This window comes from Rhinichthys klamathensis, unplaced genomic scaffold (assembly GCF_029890125.1).
Source record: "Rhinichthys klamathensis goyatoka isolate OS25496 unplaced genomic scaffold, OSU_Roscu_1.1 h1tg000103l_1, whole genome shotgun sequence".
In the NCBI taxonomy this organism is placed as follows: Eukaryota; Metazoa; Chordata; class Actinopteri; order Cypriniformes; family Leuciscidae; genus Rhinichthys; species Rhinichthys klamathensis.
This window is the reverse complement of record NW_026606642.1, coordinates 4,665,839-4,684,970: the sequence shown is the minus strand read 5'-3', so window position 1 is coordinate 4,684,970 and position 19,132 is coordinate 4,665,839. Positions and strand designations below refer to the sequence as shown.

The window sequence follows — 19,132 nt, the reverse complement described above, 5'->3', positions numbered from 1 at the left end:
TTATATTGATAAGATAAAAATGCAAGACTAGTATATACACTACACAGTTATTCAATTGAATATTCAATATTATCAATATTCTTTAAAATCTAATTTAGGTCTGTGTGTCTGCAATTTCATGACACGACAACCATTAACAATGAGTAATTGGGTTTTTCTCAGTGAAAACTAACTCACTGACACTGTTTTGAAGTAAACATTTTTTAAAGTAGGATCCTTGCAAATATGCACAGATGGGATTACCATGTCAGTATGGGTCTTGAACAGTCTTTGACATTTCTACTACAGAAAATGTGTCTAATACAACTTTTATTCTGGCTGCCTTTAGATGTCTTAACAATTATGTCTGTAGCACGTCTTTAATTGACGTCTAAACGTCTTTAATTGACGTCTAAACAATGTCCTGAAAAGACGTATAAAAACCTTCATTCTGGCTCCTATGAGGACGTCTTCTGGATGTCTAACAATTACGTCTGTAGCACGTCTTTAATTGACGTCTGAACAATCTCCTGAAAAGACGTATAAAAACCTTCATTCTGGCTCCTGTGAGGACGTCTTCTGGATGTCTAACAATTACGTATTTTAGACGTCTTTAATTGACGTCTAAACAATGTCCTGAAAAGACGTATAAAAAACTTTCATTCTGGCTCCTGTGAGGACGTCTTTTGGATGTCTAACAATTACGTCTATAGCACGTCTTTAATTGACGTCTAAACAATGTCCTGAAAAGACGTATAAAAAACTTTCATTCTGGCTCCTGTGAGGACGTCTTCTGGATGTCTAACAATTACGTATTTTAGACGTCTTTAATTGACGTCTAAACAATGTCCTGGAAAGACGTATAAAAAACTTTCATTCTGGCTCCTGTGAGGACGTCTTCTGGATGTCTAACAATTACGTCTTTTAGACGTCTTTAATTGACGTCTAAACAATGTCCTGAAAAGACGTATAAAAAACTTTCATTCTGGCTCCTGTGAAGACGTCTTCTGGATGTCTAATAATTACGTCTATAGCACGTCTTTAATTGACGTCTAAACAATGTCCTGAAAAGATGTATAAAAAACTTTCATTCTGGCTCCTGTGAGGACGTCTTCTGGATGTCTAACAATTACGTCTTTTAGACGTGTTCTAGACGACTTTTTGCTCGCTGGGACAGAGTTTATTGAACAGATAACAGGAATGCAGACTGATGGTATAATGGATGAAGAACAGATAAAGTAAAACTTGGCTTGCTGTGAACGAATCCCTCTTTTTGCAGATGGCGGTTCCAGACACTGATGAAGGGCAGGTTACAGATGGCAGACAACAGAATACGGGTAAGGGTTCCACAGCACAGGTAAGGTACAGGTAATCGGTCTTAAGGTGTATGTATAGACAATACCAGACAAGGGAGTGCAGGAAGTGTCTCTTTATAGGGAGTGCTGCTGATGATGAGGTGCCGGTGCTGATGTAATTAGTGATGGCTGACAATGTGCTACTTGATCTGACTACCACCGATTTAGAGTGAAACAATCAAATCAACAGTGTGCATCACAACGCAATATTTTAGATTATTTATCTAGCTAAAGGAGTTTAGGGGCCTCATTTATAAAACTGTGCGTAGGATCCTTACTAAAAGTGTACGTGTGCCGGAAAGCCAAAAATGGCGTACGCAAAAAAATATTCAGACTTATAAAACCGTGCGTACCTGCACAGAATTCACTTTATAAATCCCAGTCAGTGGAAGATTATGCGCACATGCGTCTCCTCCCCGAAATAACCATATATGGAGCTTACAACGCCTAGTTTTACTATGCATATCCTCATCTGCATATCATTTGCATATGCTTATACATCCACATGATAACATGTTTAACGGTAGGCTACAATACATTAGGAAAATATGAAATACGGATGTGCCCTTACATTTTTTATACATTATTTATACAGAAACTAGTTCACAGAAACAATTTTCTCCGACAATCTGCTATTATCATGATAACCAATTATCTCTGTAGTTAAAACATTAAAACACAGCATGCCACAGGAAACGTGTTCAAAATCATTGCATCCACAACAAGTATTTACATTTATTGAAAAAATTTTTTTTTGTAACTTCTCAGTAATTATTTCATATAGCTAGTTTAAATGTTTAACTCCATTAATGAGAATGGCATATTTAATCGATATGTTTATATCAGTAAAACATAGTTTAAATCATTCTTTCATTTATTTAAACTGTTATTGTAAGATAATTTTTCCATTTCAGATGAGTGTCCGCTATCTCACATAACGCAGTGAATTGCATGAGTGAATAATTGATTCTCGAGCCATCGATATCAGCAGATTCATCAGCATCGCCACAGACAGCTCCTGTAACGGCACACGTAAGAAGGTATATTTGAAGCAACCTAAGGTATAGTTCGGGGAACACGCCTAGAAATGGTATACCTTTAGCGCAGCGCTATAAGAGACAACATTATCGGGAAACGTAGCCTTGGTCTAATGTAAAGAAATAGCATACACTGTAAAAAAAAATATCGTAAAATAATGGTAAAAAGTCTGGCAGCAAAGTTGCCAACCACTTACCGTCAAATTACAGTAAAAAACCTTAAATTATTTCACGGAAAAATGTTGTTTTTTGAAAACGGATATTTACCATAAACATTTTCTGTATTTTTACAGTCAAACTGCTGTAGAAAAAAAAATAAATAAAAAATAAAAAATAAAAAATCATTTTCTTTTAATATATAGTTTTTCTGTGTAAAATAACAATGAAATTATGTATAACAATTCATTAAGTACATAAATTCAAATACCAATGTTTGTAAATTTACTGTTTTTATTTTTATTTTTATTTGTACAGATCCAATTTCACAACTTTGACCAATCTCTAATTAAGTACTAAATAATAGCAAATTTGCAGTCAATTTCTGTTAAACTAAATGTATGAGTACAGAATACCTGCACATTTACAGTATTAGTAATTGAACAAACACTGAACATCAAAATAAGTGATTGATAGGAAATAGAAGCTTAGTATATAATTTAGAACATGTACAAATATCCACATTAAAAAGCAATTGCTGTATACCTTTATACTCTAATATAACTTATTATTTCAAACAATTACAATTACATTTTATCCAAAGTGACTTACCAATTAAGATAACAATAGAAGCAACAAGTGCAGTGACAAGTCCCAGTTAGTCTAGCACAGTACACATAGCAAGTTTATTTTTATTTTATTTTTTTCAACAAAGGTTTAGTATTATTGGGTCAAGTGTTTACGAAAAAGATGGATATTTAACAGTTTCTTGAAAATGTGTTGAGTTACGCCGGTCATTCCACCAGCAGGAAACAGTCCAGGTAAAGGTCAGTGAAAGAAATTTTGTGTCTCTTTGGGATGATGGCACCACAAGGCACCGTTCACTTGCAGAACACAAGCATCTGGAGGACACATTGATTGATTGATTGATTTTATTTGACCACTTAAATATAAAAATATGAAAACAGTATGAAACTGAGTCATACATTAAAATAAAATACATAAGTAGTCAGGGATAACACAATAAAGCCCGAAGACTTATTTCCATTGTGGTCCCTTATAAAGGCAGCGGAAAAGTACAAGTGGCAGCAAATCACACATCAATCATTCATCATACATTAAACAAATTCATACATATTATACTGAAAAAATAATAATAAAAATAGACTATAGTATTATAATAACTACAATTGGCACCTAAACCATGCTTTCAAACCCTGTTTAAAACTTCCTATACTTTTTACTGTCTTAAGTGTACCAGGTAACTGATTCCAAAGGGTAGTTCCAGCATAAAGAAAAGACTGTTTGCCCAGATTAGTATTAAATCTGGGGGGTACAAAATCGGTTGAGCTACCCCTAGTGGAGTACCTGTGAACTTTGTTTACTCTATTAAAATAATTTCTAAAATATTTGGGAACATCTCCATAAACAATTTTATGTACCATACCCAGCTGCATCTGAGACACTCGATCCTCGACTTTCAACCATCCCACCCTTTCAAAGTGGGAAGATTCCAGATGAGTTCTTATGGGGAGGTCTAAAATTAGCCTTATTAATTTATTTTGAGACGTCTGAAGCCTATGTTTCAGGTTCCCTGTAAGACCATTGTACCATGCGCCACACGCATAATCAAAATAAGGCTGAATTAAAGCTCCTGCCAAAACTAACTTTGTTTTTTCATCCAAAAACTTTGATATTCTGGCCAAAAAACGAACTCTCTGATTAACTTTGGTGATTACCTTTTGGGCCTGACCTACACCAGATAAATTACAATCTAACATACATCCAAGATAACTGATTGATTCCTTGGCAGTAATTACAATATCTCCAGCTAGGACCTTAAAACATGAGGCTTTCTTTAACTTTATCTTGGTTCCAAACAATATGGATTCAGTTTTCCCTAAATGAAGTGATAATCTGTTATCAGCCATCCACATCCTAACATTTAGAAGTTCTGCGCTAAGTATGCTTTCAATCATATTCTTATCCTTGTGAGAAACAATCAGCGCAGAATCATCTGCATATAAAAAAAGACTGCATGAACAAGCAGACTTTAGATCATTTATATATAGTAAAAAGAAAAGTGGACCCAAAACGCTTCCTTGAGGTACCCCACAGCCCATGCCTTTTGGTTGAGACATTTTCCCCCCAATGTCCACTACTTGCGTTCTATTTTCCAGATAGGAGCCCACCCATTTTTGTGCTAATTCGCTAAAACCCATGGCTTTCAATTTATACATTAAAACACAATGGTCGACTGTATCAAAGGCTTTTTGTAAGTCTAACATAACCATGCCACAGAAGTTTCCATTATCTACCTCCTTTTTTATATAGTCAGTTAAAAACAGTAAACAGGAATCCGTAGAATGAGATTTACGAAAACCAGACTGAAACTCATAAAGTAGGTTTTGTGATTTTAAGTAATTGTCACCGGGTGAGAAATGGGAACCTTAGAACCGGGATTTGTTGCACGGGGGAGCGACTTCTGGTGTAACACCGGGCCGGTTCCGGTGACCTGTCATGGCCGCCGGCATTGACGAGCGCCAGCTGCGGACACCAATCAGGCTGTTATCAGTGAGCACATGCGGGAGGAGGATATTTAAGGAGAAGTTTGAAGACATAGGGTGTTGGTTCTTGGTGCTTGGTTTTCACTTTGGGTTCCCCTTGGCGTTCTTGTCAGCAGACAACAGACAGCAGCAACCGCAGCGAATATAAATTGTGGGGATGTTTGTGCATTGAAGACGGGTGAGTGATTGACACATGGGACGGAGAGGACAGAGTGATTAAGGGCCGTGCTGAGGATCTATGCTGTTATCAAGGAGAGAAGTTAAGTACACTTTTCATCAACGTACGAAAGGGTGATGTTATGAATACCTACCAAGAACATTTTTTCGAATACTGACTCGCGCTGGCAGTGTGTGGTGTTTCTCTCATTGTGAGTCTCAGAGATCCAAAGAAGGAACTGGGCTTTATAAGATCGTTCTTGAAACCTGCTACCCCCATGCGAAAAGCCATCTGTGGATTGTCTGACCCAGAAAGATGGAGTGAAGGCCTGTTGTTCACGAGAGGTGATGTGGCATTGCAGTGTCTGAAAGTGTGAAGTGAGCACGTGTAAAGAGTTATAGTATTGATGCATGCACGAGTGTGGGAGACCAAATCATTACCCTCACTCTATCATCTTTGTTCGGGGAAGCCTAACCAGTGGGACATCAAGAGTTAAACCTGATCTGTCGATTGTGAAGTTGTGCCCAGGTTCCCAATCATCCTTCTAAGTGAGTCTGCTGACTGCTGTGTTCGATCTGCTGTGTTCCATCTGCTGTCATTCTGTGAACTGAGAGATCCGGTGGATCATCCTTCTGAAGTGAGTCTGCTGACTACTGTGTTCCATCTGCTGTCATTCTGTGAACGGAGAGATCCTGTGAATCATCCTTCTGAAGTGAGTCTGCTGACTACTGTGTTCAATCTGCTGTCATTCTGTGAACTGAGAGATCCTGTGAATCATCCTTCTGAAGTGAGTCTGCTGACTACTGTGTTCCATCTGCTGTCATTCTGTGAACGGAGAGATCCTGTGAATCATCCTTCTGAAGTGAGTCTGCTGACTACTGTGTTCAATCTGCTGTCATTCTGTGAACTGAGAGATCCTGTGAATCATCCTTCTGAAGTGAGTCTGCTGACTGCTGTGTTCAATCTGCTGTCGTTCTGTGAACTGAGAGATCCTGTGAATCATCCTTCTGAAGTGAGTCTGCTGACTGCTTTGTTCAATCTGCTGTCATTCTGTGAACGGAGAGATCCTGTGAATCATCCTTCTGAAGTGAGTCTGCTGACTACTGTGTTCAATCTGCTGTCGTTCTGTGAACGGAGAGATCCGGTGAATCATCCTTCTGAAGTGAGTCTGCTGACTACTGTGTTCCATCTGCTGTCATTCTGTGAACGGAGAGATCCTGTGAATCATCCTTCTGAAGTGAGTCTGCTGACTACTGTGTTCAATCTGCTGTCATTCTGTGAACTGAGAGATCCTGTGAATCATCCTTCTGAAGGGAGTCTGCTGACTGCTGTGTTCAATCTGCTGTCGTTCTGTGAACTGAGAGATCCTGTGAATCATCCTTCTGAAGTGAGTCTGCTGACTGCTTTGTTCAATCTGCTGTCATTCTGTGAACGGAGAGATCCTGTGAATCGTCCTTCTGAAGTGAGTCTGCTGACTACTGTGTTCAATCTGCTGTCGTTCTGTGAACGAAGAGATCCTGTGAATCACCTTTCTGAAGTGAGTCTGCTGACTGCTGTGTTCAATCTGTTGTCGTTCTGTGAACTGAGAGATCCTGTGAATCATACTTCTGAAGGAGAAGCTACTGACTGTTGCGCTCGATCCGCAGCTATTCTACGAGCTGGGACATCCGGGAGTGAAGAAAAGGAACCCAAAGTCATTCCGTTGCTGTTTTAAGTGTTATTAATTAATAAATTAAAAGAAGAGTTTTTACATTACTTGCTGTCTTGCCTGATTGGTGCCTTTGGTGTCGGCTCCTCCGGAGTGTGGTTATTAACCCTTGGTTTTGGGAAACGGTCACATCAAATTGGCGTAGTCGGCAGGATTACCACTCGGAGTTGAGCGGCCAAGGAGCCATGATGGCGGATGAAGAGTTGCCAGCCGTCCGGCATCCGACGGTACCAATGTTTATGGGAGCCCCGTGGGCCCAGAAGTATGGTGGGCTTGGATCTGAATTGAACTTGATTGACTGGAGAGCACAAGTGGAGTATTTGGCTGGACTACAGGGGTTAAGTGAGGCCCAGAAGGTACAGTTCGTTCTGAATTCCCTAGAGGGGGAGGCAAAGAGAGAGGTCCGAGCTGCACCTGAGGCTGTCCGAGCCACCACACGAGCCATCTTCGAATTCTTGACTGGACAGTACGGCGATTCCACTCCGGTGGCGGTGCTACGGGCACAATTCTTCAACTGCAAGCAGGGGCCTAGACAAACTCTGCGGGCGTTCGCCCTGCGTCTACGAGAGCAGTATTCTAGATTAAAGAACCGAGAAGACCATGGTCTGGGAGAGGAAGAGACCCTGTTGAGAGATCAATTCTTGTTGGGGTTACGAGAAGGCCCTATACGGCGGAGTTTACGATTACAGCTTCGGCGAGATGCGGCTTTGACCTTCGAGGAGCTTCGCCAAGAGGCCTTAGCTCTGGAGCGGGATCATGCCGAAGCAGTGGACCCCCCTGTGTGCATGGCTGCGAGCGGAGTTGGCATTCCTGTACCTCCTGAACCGTCGGATTGGAAACAAGCCTTGCGTACTGAGTTGATGAAGGATGTCCGCGAAGAGATGGCAGAGTTGTCTAAGACCCTTCTGGGGGAGCTTCGCCGTGGACGGCCAGAGCCTCCGACCGTGCCTCGAGAACGCTCCTATTCTGATGGGGGAAGGGATCCGGGAAGACGTGCCGGTCGACCAACTGGCCCCAAGTTCCAGTGGGATGGGCAGGGGCGCCCGCTCTGTAATAACTGTGGAGAACCTGGACACTATAGCCGTCAGTGCGGCTCTCGTCGCAGCTCGCAAGGGGGTTTTTAGGACGACCGGCCACTGTGGGTCAAGTGGTCGGGACCCCCTGGATTGACCCCTCTGTAAATTCCGCCCCAAGAGACGGTCTGGTGGGCCATTGTCCGCTTGTAGAGATAAAGGTAAATGGCGTAAACGTCCGGTGCCTGGTGGACACCGGATCCCAGGTCACCCTATTCGCTGAAAGTCTGTCCAAAGAACTGTTTAATGCCCATCACTTACCAGAAACCGAGGTCCCCTGGCTGACACTACGGGGAGCAAATGGTCTGAACATCCCGTATATCGGGTACCAAGTGACCGACTTTGAGATCCATGGGACTGTGATACCACAGAAGGGAGTAGTAGTTGTCCGAGACTCCTGCCTGGGGGCGCATCGAGCCTTGCTGGGGATGAACGTGCTGATGGAGTGTTGGGAGAAATTGTTTCAAGCCGGGCCCCTTCGTACCACTTCTTTGGCCGAGAAGCAAGACTGGGAGCGTGTTGTTACGGATTGTCGGCGAGTACAGGCCGCAAGTTTCCAACAAGATCGAGAGGACGCTGGCCGAGTTGCATGTCGGTATGCTATCTCTGTTCCGGCCCGAAGCGAGGCGGTAGTCTGGGTTCGTCTCCCCGCTCGGACTTATGGTCCAGAAGATTGGGTTCTTGTGGAGCCCCATTGGGAGTGCCAGAGTGTGGAGGTGGCTCGAGGGTTAGCGGTGGCACGTCAAGGCCGAGTCTCAGTACGGGTGAGGAATGTGAGCACGTATCCAGTACATCTGTTCCGTCACCAACGGTTGGCTCGTATTACGCCGGTGAGTCCTCACCAGGTGAGAGAGGGGCAGGAGGTCCGTTTCTGTCAAGTGAGTGCCACGGTGGTCGAAGTAGCCTTGACGTCGGAAGAACTTCGGTCCGATCCTGTTGGGAGGAGCGTGCCGGCTTATCTTCAGGGTGGATCACTGCAGGGCGAAGGCTTAGTAGAAGAACAAACATACCAGCTTCAACACTTTCTGGCCAAGTGGCAGCACGTCTTTTCCACGCATGACGAGGATTGCAGGATGCACGGATGTGGTGAAGCACTCGATACCTACTGGGGATGCCATACCTAGTCGAGAGCGGTACCGTCCGGTCCCTCCAACCTTGTACTCCGAGATCCGTACCTTGTTGCGGGGGATGCTAGAACGAGGAATCATTCGGGAGAGCTGCAGCCCATGGGCAGCCCCGATTGTGCTGGTGCGCAAGAAAACTGGCTCTTGGAGATTCTGTGTAGACTATCGTAAGCTGAATCAGGTCACCAAAAAGGACGCTTTTCCCCTGCCGAGAATTGAAGACTCCCTCACTAGCCTAACCCACGCCGCCTGGTACTCTACCCTTGATCTTGCGAGCGGATACTGGCAGGTGCAGGTGGAAGGAAGAGACCAAGAGAAGACCGCCTTTACTACGCCCTTTGGGTTATTTGAGTGGGACCGGATGCCCTTCGGACTCTGCAACGCCCCCGCCACGTTCCAACGGTTGATGCAGCGATGCCTGGGAGGGCAGTTGGTGGACTCCACTCTGGTCTATCTAGACGACGTGATCGTCTACTCACCTGACTTTGGCTCCCACCTGTTACATCTGGAGCAAGTATTCCAAGCCATGGAAAAGTATGGGTTGAAGCTCCAGCCTGGGAAATGTCAGCTCCTTCGGAAGGAGGTCAAGTTCTTGGGCCATCGTGTGAGTGCTGCGGGAGTGGCCGTAGACCCGGATAAGGTGTCTGCTGTGCAAGGCTGGGATCCCCCTAAAACGGTGAAGCACGTGAGGTCCTTTTTGGGATTTGTGGGATACTATCGGCGATTCATCAAGGATTTCTCCCGGATTGCGAAGCCCTTAAATCAACTGCTCGCTGGTTCAAGTCGTCCACGTGGCCGAGGTTCCCCGTTGATAGTCTGGAGCCCAGAGTGTGAAATAGCCTTTCAGAGGCTGAAACAGGAGCTGTTGCAGGCCCCTATTCTTGCCTATGCCGATTTCACTCAGCCATTCGTCCTGTACACGGATGCCAGTAACACAGGGCTAGGGGCGGTACTGGCCCAGCGGCAGAACGGAGTGGAGAAGGTTATTGCCTATGCCAGCCGGAGCCTCCACCCAGCGGAGCGGAACGATGCAAACTATAGCTCCTTTAAGATCGAACTTTTGGCCCTGAAGTGGGCCTTATGTGAGAAATTCAAGGACTACCTATGGGGAGCTGAAGTATTGGTGGTCACTGACAACAGCCCGCTGGTTCACCTCCAGACGGCTAAACTGGGAGCGGTAGAGCAGAGGTGGGCGGCCCAACTCGCCAACTTCAACTACCAGCTGCAGTATCGGCCAGGCCGTGAGCACGTCAATGCCGATGTCTTGTCCCGATTACCTGTGGCCAGAGCTGGAGAACATCTAGAGGAGGAACTGGATGAGGGGCTGATGGTGGGAGTGATAGAGGCGCCTGGAGCGCGGTCGGAAGAAGTTCCGGCTAGTTGGGGATGGGACCCGCAACGTTGGAGGGAACGACAGGGGGAGGACGAAGGGCTGTCCACCTTGCGAACTTACCTGGAGCAGGGTACATTACCTGGAGCGGCGGAGCGACAGGGCCAAGTGTTGACGGTGAGGAAACTTCTGGGGCACTGGAGACGGCTGTGTTTGCGAGATGGAGTGGTCTGTCGATCTATCCAGGACCCAAGGACTCGTGAGGCTGTACATCAGGTGGTGGTGCCAGAGGCCCAAGTTCAATCCCTGCTCCAGGCATACCATGACCTGCTGGGGCATCAAGGGAGGGAGAGAACAGTGTCCTTGTTGCGTAGGCACTTCTATTGGGGCAAAATGGAAGAGTCCGTGGGGAGGTATGTGCAGGGATGCCCCCGCTGCACGTTGTTTAAAGCTAGGAGAGAAGTGAAGGCCCCCTTAGTTCCGGTACGGCCCCGGGCCCCGTTGCATATGGTGGCTATGGACTTTCTGACCTTGAGTCGCCCGATGGATCGGTATCAAAATATCCTGGTGGTGACGGATCTGTTTACGAAGTATGCCTGGGCTATTCCGACTCTGGATCAGACGGCCACCACGACAGCGAATGCCCTTTGGAGAACTGTGTTCCAGCCCTTTGGGTGCCCCGAAACTCTCCATTCAGATCAGGGGCCGAATTTCGAGTCCCGTGTGATCAAGGAGCTGTGTCAACTGTACGGGTGTAGGAAGACCCACACTACTCCATACCACCCGCAGGGAAATGGTGGCTGCGAGCGCTTTAACCAGACGCTGTTGAGTTTGTTGGGGACATTGGATACGGACCATCAGAGCCAGTGGACGGATAGTCTCCCTGCCTTGGTACAGGCTTACAATAATAGCGTCCACAGCACCACGGGATACGCCCCTACTTACCTGATGTTTGGAAGACACGTACGCTTGCCTACGGATCTGATACTGGGAACTGCTGCAACCGGAGAGCCCGCCACCACTACGGAGTGGGTACACCGACACCATCGACAGCTTCACGCTGCCTACGAGAGGGTCTCTGAACATCTTGATACAGCTGCTAAGAAGAACAAACGCCTGTACGATCGAACCGCTCGAGAGGCCCCCTTGCTGCCTGGTGAGCGTGTGCTGGTGCGCGATAATCGGCGCCAAGGGAAGGGGAAGCTTAGCGACCGGTGGGAGACCGTACCATATGTGGTGGAGCGACGACAGAACCCTGACCAGCCCGTTTATGCCATTCGTCCGGAGGGAAGAGCCGGGCCTGTGAGGGTCTTGCACCGTAACTTGCTTCGCCCATGTCCCAACTACCCGAGGCAAGTGGTCGAGGCCCCGCCCGCCCCAGTGGACCCTGGACCACCTTGGATGGGCTGGGCTATGGTTCCTAGAGTCCCCGTTGCTGAGCCAAGGAGAGAGGAACCGGTTGTGCCGTTGAGGCACTCGCAACGAGAGACCCAGGGAGTGCCTCCTGCGAGGTACGGGGAATGGGAGTCGGGCCCCCGTTCTCGGGACTAGAACGGATTGGTGAGGGAGGGTGTCACCGGGTGAGAAATGGGAACCTTAGAACCGGGATTTGTTGCACGGGGGAGCGACTTCCGGTGTAACACCGGGCCGGTTCCGGTGACCTGTCATGGCCGCCGGCATTGACGAGCGCCAGCTGCGGACACCAATCAGGCTGTTATCAGTGAGCACATGCGGGAGGAGGATATTTAAGGAGAAGTTTGAAGACATAGGGTGTTGGTTCTTGGTGCTTGGTTTTCACTTTGGGTTCCCCTTGGCGTTCTTGTCAGCAGACAACAGACAGCAGCAACCGCAGCGAATATAAATTGTGGGGATGTTTGTGCATTGAAGACGGGTGAGTGATTGACACATGGGACGGAGAGGACAGAGTGATTAAGGGCCGTGCTGAGGATCTATGCTGTTATCAAGGAGAGAAGTTAAGTACACTTTTCATCAACGTACGAAAGGGTGATGTTATGAATACCTACCAAGAACATTTTTTCGAATACTGACTCGCGCTGGCAGTGTGTGGTGTTTCTCTCATTGTGAGTCTCAGAGATCCAAAGAAGGAACTGGGCTTTATAAGATCGTTCTTGAAACCTGCTACCCCCATGCGAAAAGCCATCTGTGGATTGTCTGACCCAGAAAGATGGAGTGAAGGCCTGTTGTTCACGAGAGGTGATGTGGCATTGCAGTGTCTGAAAGTGTGAAGTGAGCACGTGTAAAGAGTTATAGTATTGATGCATGCACGAGTGTGGGAGACCAAATCATTACCCTCACTCTATCATCTTTGTTCGGGGAAGCCTAACCAGTGGGACATCAAGAGTTAAACCTGATCTGTCGATTGTGAAGTTGTGCCCAGGTTCCCAATCATCCTTCTAAGTGAGTCTGCTGACTGCTGTGTTCGATCTGCTGTGTTCCATCTGCTGTCATTCTGTGAACTGAGAGATCCGGTGGATCATCCTTCTGAAGTGAGTCTGCTGACTACTGTGTTCCATCTGCTGTCATTCTGTGAACGGAGAGATCCTGTGAATCATCCTTCTGAAGTGAGTCTGCTGACTACTGTGTTCAATCTGCTGTCATTCTGTGAACTGAGAGATCCTGTGAATCATCCTTCTGAAGTGAGTCTGCTGACTACTGTGTTCCATCTGCTGTCATTCTGTGAACGGAGAGATCCTGTGAATCATCCTTCTGAAGTGAGTCTGCTGACTACTGTGTTCAATCTGCTGTCATTCTGTGAACTGAGAGATCCTGTGAATCATCCTTCTGAAGTGAGTCTGCTGACTGCTGTGTTCAATCTGCTGTCGTTCTGTGAACTGAGAGATCCTGTGAATCATCCTTCTGAAGTGAGTCTGCTGACTGCTTTGTTCAATCTGCTGTCATTCTGTGAACGGAGAGATCCTGTGAATCATCCTTCTGAAGTGAGTCTGCTGACTACTGTGTTCAATCTGCTGTCGTTCTGTGAACGGAGAGATCCGGTGAATCATCCTTCTGAAGTGAGTCTGCTGACTACTGTGTTCCATCTGCTGTCATTCTGTGAACGGAGAGATCCTGTGAATCATCCTTCTGAAGTGAGTCTGCTGACTACTGTGTTCAATCTGCTGTCATTCTGTGAACTGAGAGATCCTGTGAATCATCCTTCTGAAGGGAGTCTGCTGACTGCTGTGTTCAATCTGCTGTCGTTCTGTGAACTGAGAGATCCTGTGAATCATCCTTCTGAAGTGAGTCTGCTGACTGCTTTGTTCAATCTGCTGTCATTCTGTGAACGGAGAGATCCTGTGAATCGTCCTTCTGAAGTGAGTCTGCTGACTACTGTGTTCAATCTGCTGTCGTTCTGTGAACGGAGAGATCCTGTGAATCACCTTTCTGAAGTGAGTCTGCTGACTGCTGTGTTCAATCTGTTGTCGTTCTGTGAACTGAGAGATCCTGTGAATCATACTTCTGAAGGAGAAGCTACTGACTGTTGCGCTCGATCCGCAGCTATTCTACGAGCTGGGACATCCGGGAGTGAAGAAAAGGAACCCAAAGTCATTCCGTTGCTGTTTTAAGTGTTATTAATTAATAAATTAAAAGAAGAGTTTTTACATTACTTGCTGTCTTGCCTGATTGGTGCCTTTGGTGTCGGCTCCTCCGGAGTGTGGTTATTAACCCTTGGTTTTGGGAAACGGTCACATAATTATCAATCTGTTCAAAAATGATCCTTTCAATTATCTTTGACAGACAACCAAGAATTGAAACAGGTCTATAATTACCAGGGTCTAGTTTACTCCCTTTCTTATATATTGGAATCACTCTGGCAATCTTAAGGTCATTGGGAAAGTATCCTTGTTCTATCGACCTGTTTATAATATGAGTAATGCTCGGAGTAATGATCTCAGCGGCATCCCTCACGAATCTAGATGGAATAGAATCTAATCCTGTGGCTTTAGAGCCATCAAGCCTCTTCAGCTTCTCAAGAACAAGTGCCTCCCACACCTTATCAAAAGAGAAACTCCCCACCTGAACACCTAACTGAGAATAAAAGTCCTGCACATGACTTTCCCCATATTGACCAGTCTGGTCAGGTAACTTTTCCACAAGCTTCCTGGCAACTGATGAGAAATACTTATTAAAGCTATCTGCCACTATCTCCTTCTCTGATGTAATATTGTTGCCAAGATCCAGAGTAATATTAGTATTTTTTGTTTTTAGCCTTTTACTGTAGCCAAGGTGTTTAAGGGATTTCCATAGCTTTCCTGAGTCATTTCTATATTCAGCAATTTTTTCATTGAAATATGCCTTTTTAGTATTGACAACTAATTTGTTAACTTCATTTCTTGCCTTTTTATAATCAGCCCAACTCTGCTCATCCTTTTTTTCTCTGAATTTCCCATGCTTCCTGTTTCTTAGCCTAATTGCCTCAAGGATGTCATCATTTACCCAGGGTTCTGTTCTCTGCTTTATTCTGATTTCCTTATATGGGGCTATTTTATCTATAGCTTCTAAAAACATACTTTTAAATAAGCACCATGCTTTGTCCACATCACTACATAGCAAAACCTTAGACCAATTCATTTTAATTAAGCAGCCATTCAGCGCTTCTTTGCTATACTTTTTCAGTGACCGGATCTTAATAGACGTATGACAGTTAAGCACTGCTTGCTTGATCTTTCTAGTACAGAAGATAATAGAATGGTCACTCAACCCATATTTTATAACCCCGCTTTCAGTTATCCTAGATTTATCTGACACTAGGACAAGGTCAATCGTGGTTTGGGTGGTAGAGCACACACGTGTAGGTTCATCAATCAGCTGATGTAAACTATAGGAGCGACAGAAATGCATCAATGCTTTATACCCAGAAACATCACTTTTCTGAAAATCAGTGTTGAAATCCCCCAACATGATAACTTCTGATTTAACCAAGTCCATGCAATTTGAACAAACATCCTCTAAAAGTTCATAAAACTGTGTTTGATCAGGCGGTCTATAACATGCGCAAATTAGTATGGGCTTACTCTTCGGTAGCAAAATATCTAACCAGACTGCTTCAACCTGCTCACTATTTAAATCCATTCTATGATTAAAACCAATGTCCGCTCTTACATATATACACACCCCTCCACCTTTGCGGTTTCGATCTCTCCTAATTACGAAATAGTTCTCCAGTTCAATTTCAGCGTCCGTAATGGAGTCATCCAGCCATGTCTCGGTGAAACAAAAAATTCCCACCTTTCTGCTTTTACTGAGGTGTCGGATCTCTGTGATTTTCGGGAGAAGGCTTCTGACGTTGAGATGAAGCAGGTGTAATCCTCTCGTCGACAAGAAAGAATCCACATTCGATATCGTGTCTCCCAGTTCCAGATCTCCGCCACTTCTCCCGGCGCTTCCGCGCACGCTTCCACTCCCTTCAGCGACACTCATGGATAGGAGTTTGTCCCCGGCGTTTGGATGTCTAGAGCAAGCCATTGCACATGTAGAGGGCCTACTTGACATTGTTTTCGTTGATCCGAATTTCCGCATCGGGCCCGGGTATTGATGTATATCTCCAGATAATAATAGGCAGATACAAATTATAAATTGGTCGCCATTCACTTGCCTTTTGACGCCACCTTTATCTCCTTTATCATTGCGCTTGGCTGGATACAAGCATGGATAGAGAAATGTGTCCATAAAGATTTTCTTCCCATAACCAAATTGTTTTTTAAATAAAAGTTTGTTTGAGTGAGCATAACAACTATGTAAATGCCCCTCAAAACAGGTTTTAGGGCCGTTTTCTAAAAAATTTATAATAAATATGTATGCTAAAAGCACCACAAGCACCCCACATTTGCCAGCTGCCATCTTGACCCATCATACCACTGATAGATCTAAAGATCTAAAGTAGTGAGTTTACGTATAGGGCTACCTTTAAAGACCACTTTTGCTGCAGCATCTGGATCAGTTGCAGAGGTTTGACTGATGCTGGAAGGCCTGCCAAGAGAGCATTACAATAGTCCAGTCTGGATAGAACAAGAGCTTAGACCAGGAGTTGTGTAGCTCCGTTATGAAGGGCCTGATCCTCCTAATGATGTATAAAACAAATCAACAGGATCACAGCAAGTATGGTTTGGCTGAAACCATAAGCAGTTCTGTCTTGGCAAGGTTGAGTTGAAGGTCCTTCGGATGAGACGTTAAACCGAGGTCCTGACTCTCTGTGGTCATTAAAAATCCCAGAATGTCTTTCGAAAGAGTAGGGGTGTTACCCCGGCATCCTGGCCAAATTTGCCCAGTGGCCTCTGTCCATCATGGCCTCCTAATAATCCCCATATACTGATTGGCTTCATCACTGTCTCCTCTCCACCAGTAAGCTGGTGTGTGGTGGGCGTTCTGGCGCACTATGGCTGCCGTCGCATCATCCAGGTGGATGCTGCACTTTGGTGGTGGTTGAGGAGATTCCCCCTTCTATGTAAAGCGCTTTGAGTGCCGAGAAAAGCGCTATATAAATGTAATGAATTATTATTATTATTATTATTATTATTCATCCAGCAAGAATTTTCCATCAGCTATGTAGCCTGTATACTATTATTTAACCTTAAAAGTCACGTTAACACCCACACGCTTAATGATCTTCAAGGAAAACATGTTAAATGACTGCTGATTTCTGCAGTTATACCTTCTTTTCTTTGTTTTCTAATTTCACAGAAATAATCTGTAAAGTATTACTTAATATTTTATGTAAAATTACAAATAACCCTGTAAAATTGATGTAAACCCAAATACAAGCAATTACCTGTAAATTTAATAGTGGACCTTTAAATTACAACAAATATATGTAAAATAACAGGCATTCACTGTAATGACAAAATGGCAAAATTCTGTAAAAAATTACAAACCGTTACCTGTAAATTTACTTCTTTTTTTTTTACAGTGTAGGTTTAAAAAAAATCTATAAAATTGCTGTTGTTGATGTGTAATAAATTATGACATTTTAATTTATTTCATATGTACATAGTTTTAAACACAGCCAATTGGTTGTGTTAAAAACTAACCTTTTACCAAATATGTCCTGTGGGACTGGAAATTCAGGTTTCTTCGAAAGTTTCCCCATTGGCGTAATACTATTCTCTTGTGTTTGAGAATGATTACAGCTTTCACCAACTGACATATGTTATGATTTTCACTATAACATGTAGAAAACACTTGGGGTTAACCACGTTCAAATAACACAGCCAACATTCAGCAATACTCAATTTCTTCTGTATTTATTTTAAAGAACACAATAACTAATAATTACAACAATGGCGGAATAGCAGTATTACATTCATAACAACATATAGTTGAATATTTGCAGAATACTCTAACTGATGACAAATAAAAGTGATGTTGTTTCAACCAGAGAACATATCGATCTGAAAAATTGGACAAAGTCAAATATGCACTGTCAAATATCTGAATATCATGTTAGGTTTTATCACAAAAAAACAAAAAACAAACAAAAAAAACAGTTTACTGGATAAGGTTTTGACAACATTAGTCTATTGAAGCCAGTTAGTTTCATTCCAGCACATGAGTGTGTGGAGCAAGTGTCACTAGTATAAGTTGAGTTTTTGATCATTCATTTGCTTTTCATTGTTTTACAGCCTTGGGAGAAGAAAAGAAAGAAAACTCTTAGAACATTTAATATCACTTTACTCAGAAAACAAGGTATTATCGTTTATTTGTTTAATTTATCTTAATATTTTCTCAACTAATCACAATCAACTGCTTTATTAAGTCAAATGTCAGTAAAGGTATTGTGATGTGTGTATTGTTCATCAGGTCATGGAGATTCATCAGTCTGCTGTGATTCTGCTGCTGGTCTTGTGTGTGTCGTTCTCCACTCAACTAACCCCTTATGGAAATTTCGTCAATCAGCATGTGGGTCCTGATGTGAATGAGAGGATGTGTACCGATGTGATCAGAGACAGACGCATCACTGCAGCTGGCGGTGTCTGCAAACCTGTCAACACCTTCATACAAGCAGATGAAGATCATATTAACCCAGTTTGTGGCGGAGGAACATGGCCAGTTTTGGAGCGGCCAGCCTTTTCCTTTGGTCAAGTGTTATAATATATCTGGGGAGTGGGAGAGATACCCAGACTGTGTCTATACAGGGAAGAGATTCCCTGCCCGTTATATACAGTTGCAGTGTGACCGAGGCTTGCCTGTACATTATGTAAGTGACAGGCTGAATTGAGCATCACAGAGCTTTATTTGCTAATCATTTGTTCACTTCTCCTTTCCCACCTTTCTTTGTTTTTCAAGTGCAAAAGGAGAAAAAAGTGAGTCAATCATGAAGCCAAAAATAAAATAGATGAATAAATATTCAAAATACAAATAAAAAATGGACACCTCTCTGTCTTTATGAGACTCTGATATGAACGAGAATATCTCCACTGTCTCTCATTATTTACCTTAAATGAGCATAATGTTACAAATATCTTTACAATATTTCTCTAAGTTGATGGTATATTCGTCACTTCTTCATGCGTGTCTCTGTGTGTAATTGTGCTTTTCATGTGCAGATTCAGCTAGTCTACTGAATTTAATCATTCTGTTAACACTCTTTGAGCATTACAAAACTTTAATGTGAGTAGAGAATGAGCAAAA

General features: G+C 44.0%; 1 protein-coding gene and 1 long non-coding RNA gene across 2 annotated transcripts in view; one reads left to right on the top strand and one right to left on the bottom strand.

Moving 5' to 3' along the window:
• The window catches only part of LOC130086932 (ribonuclease-like 3), a 153,881-nt gene that overhangs the window by 62,237 nt on the left and 72,512 nt on the right, over window positions 1–19,132 (top strand). The window lies entirely within an intron of this gene.
• Window positions 1–19,132, bottom strand: part of LOC130086963 (uncharacterized) — an 80,237-nt gene that overhangs the window by 61,029 nt on the left and 76 nt on the right. The window lies entirely within an intron of this gene.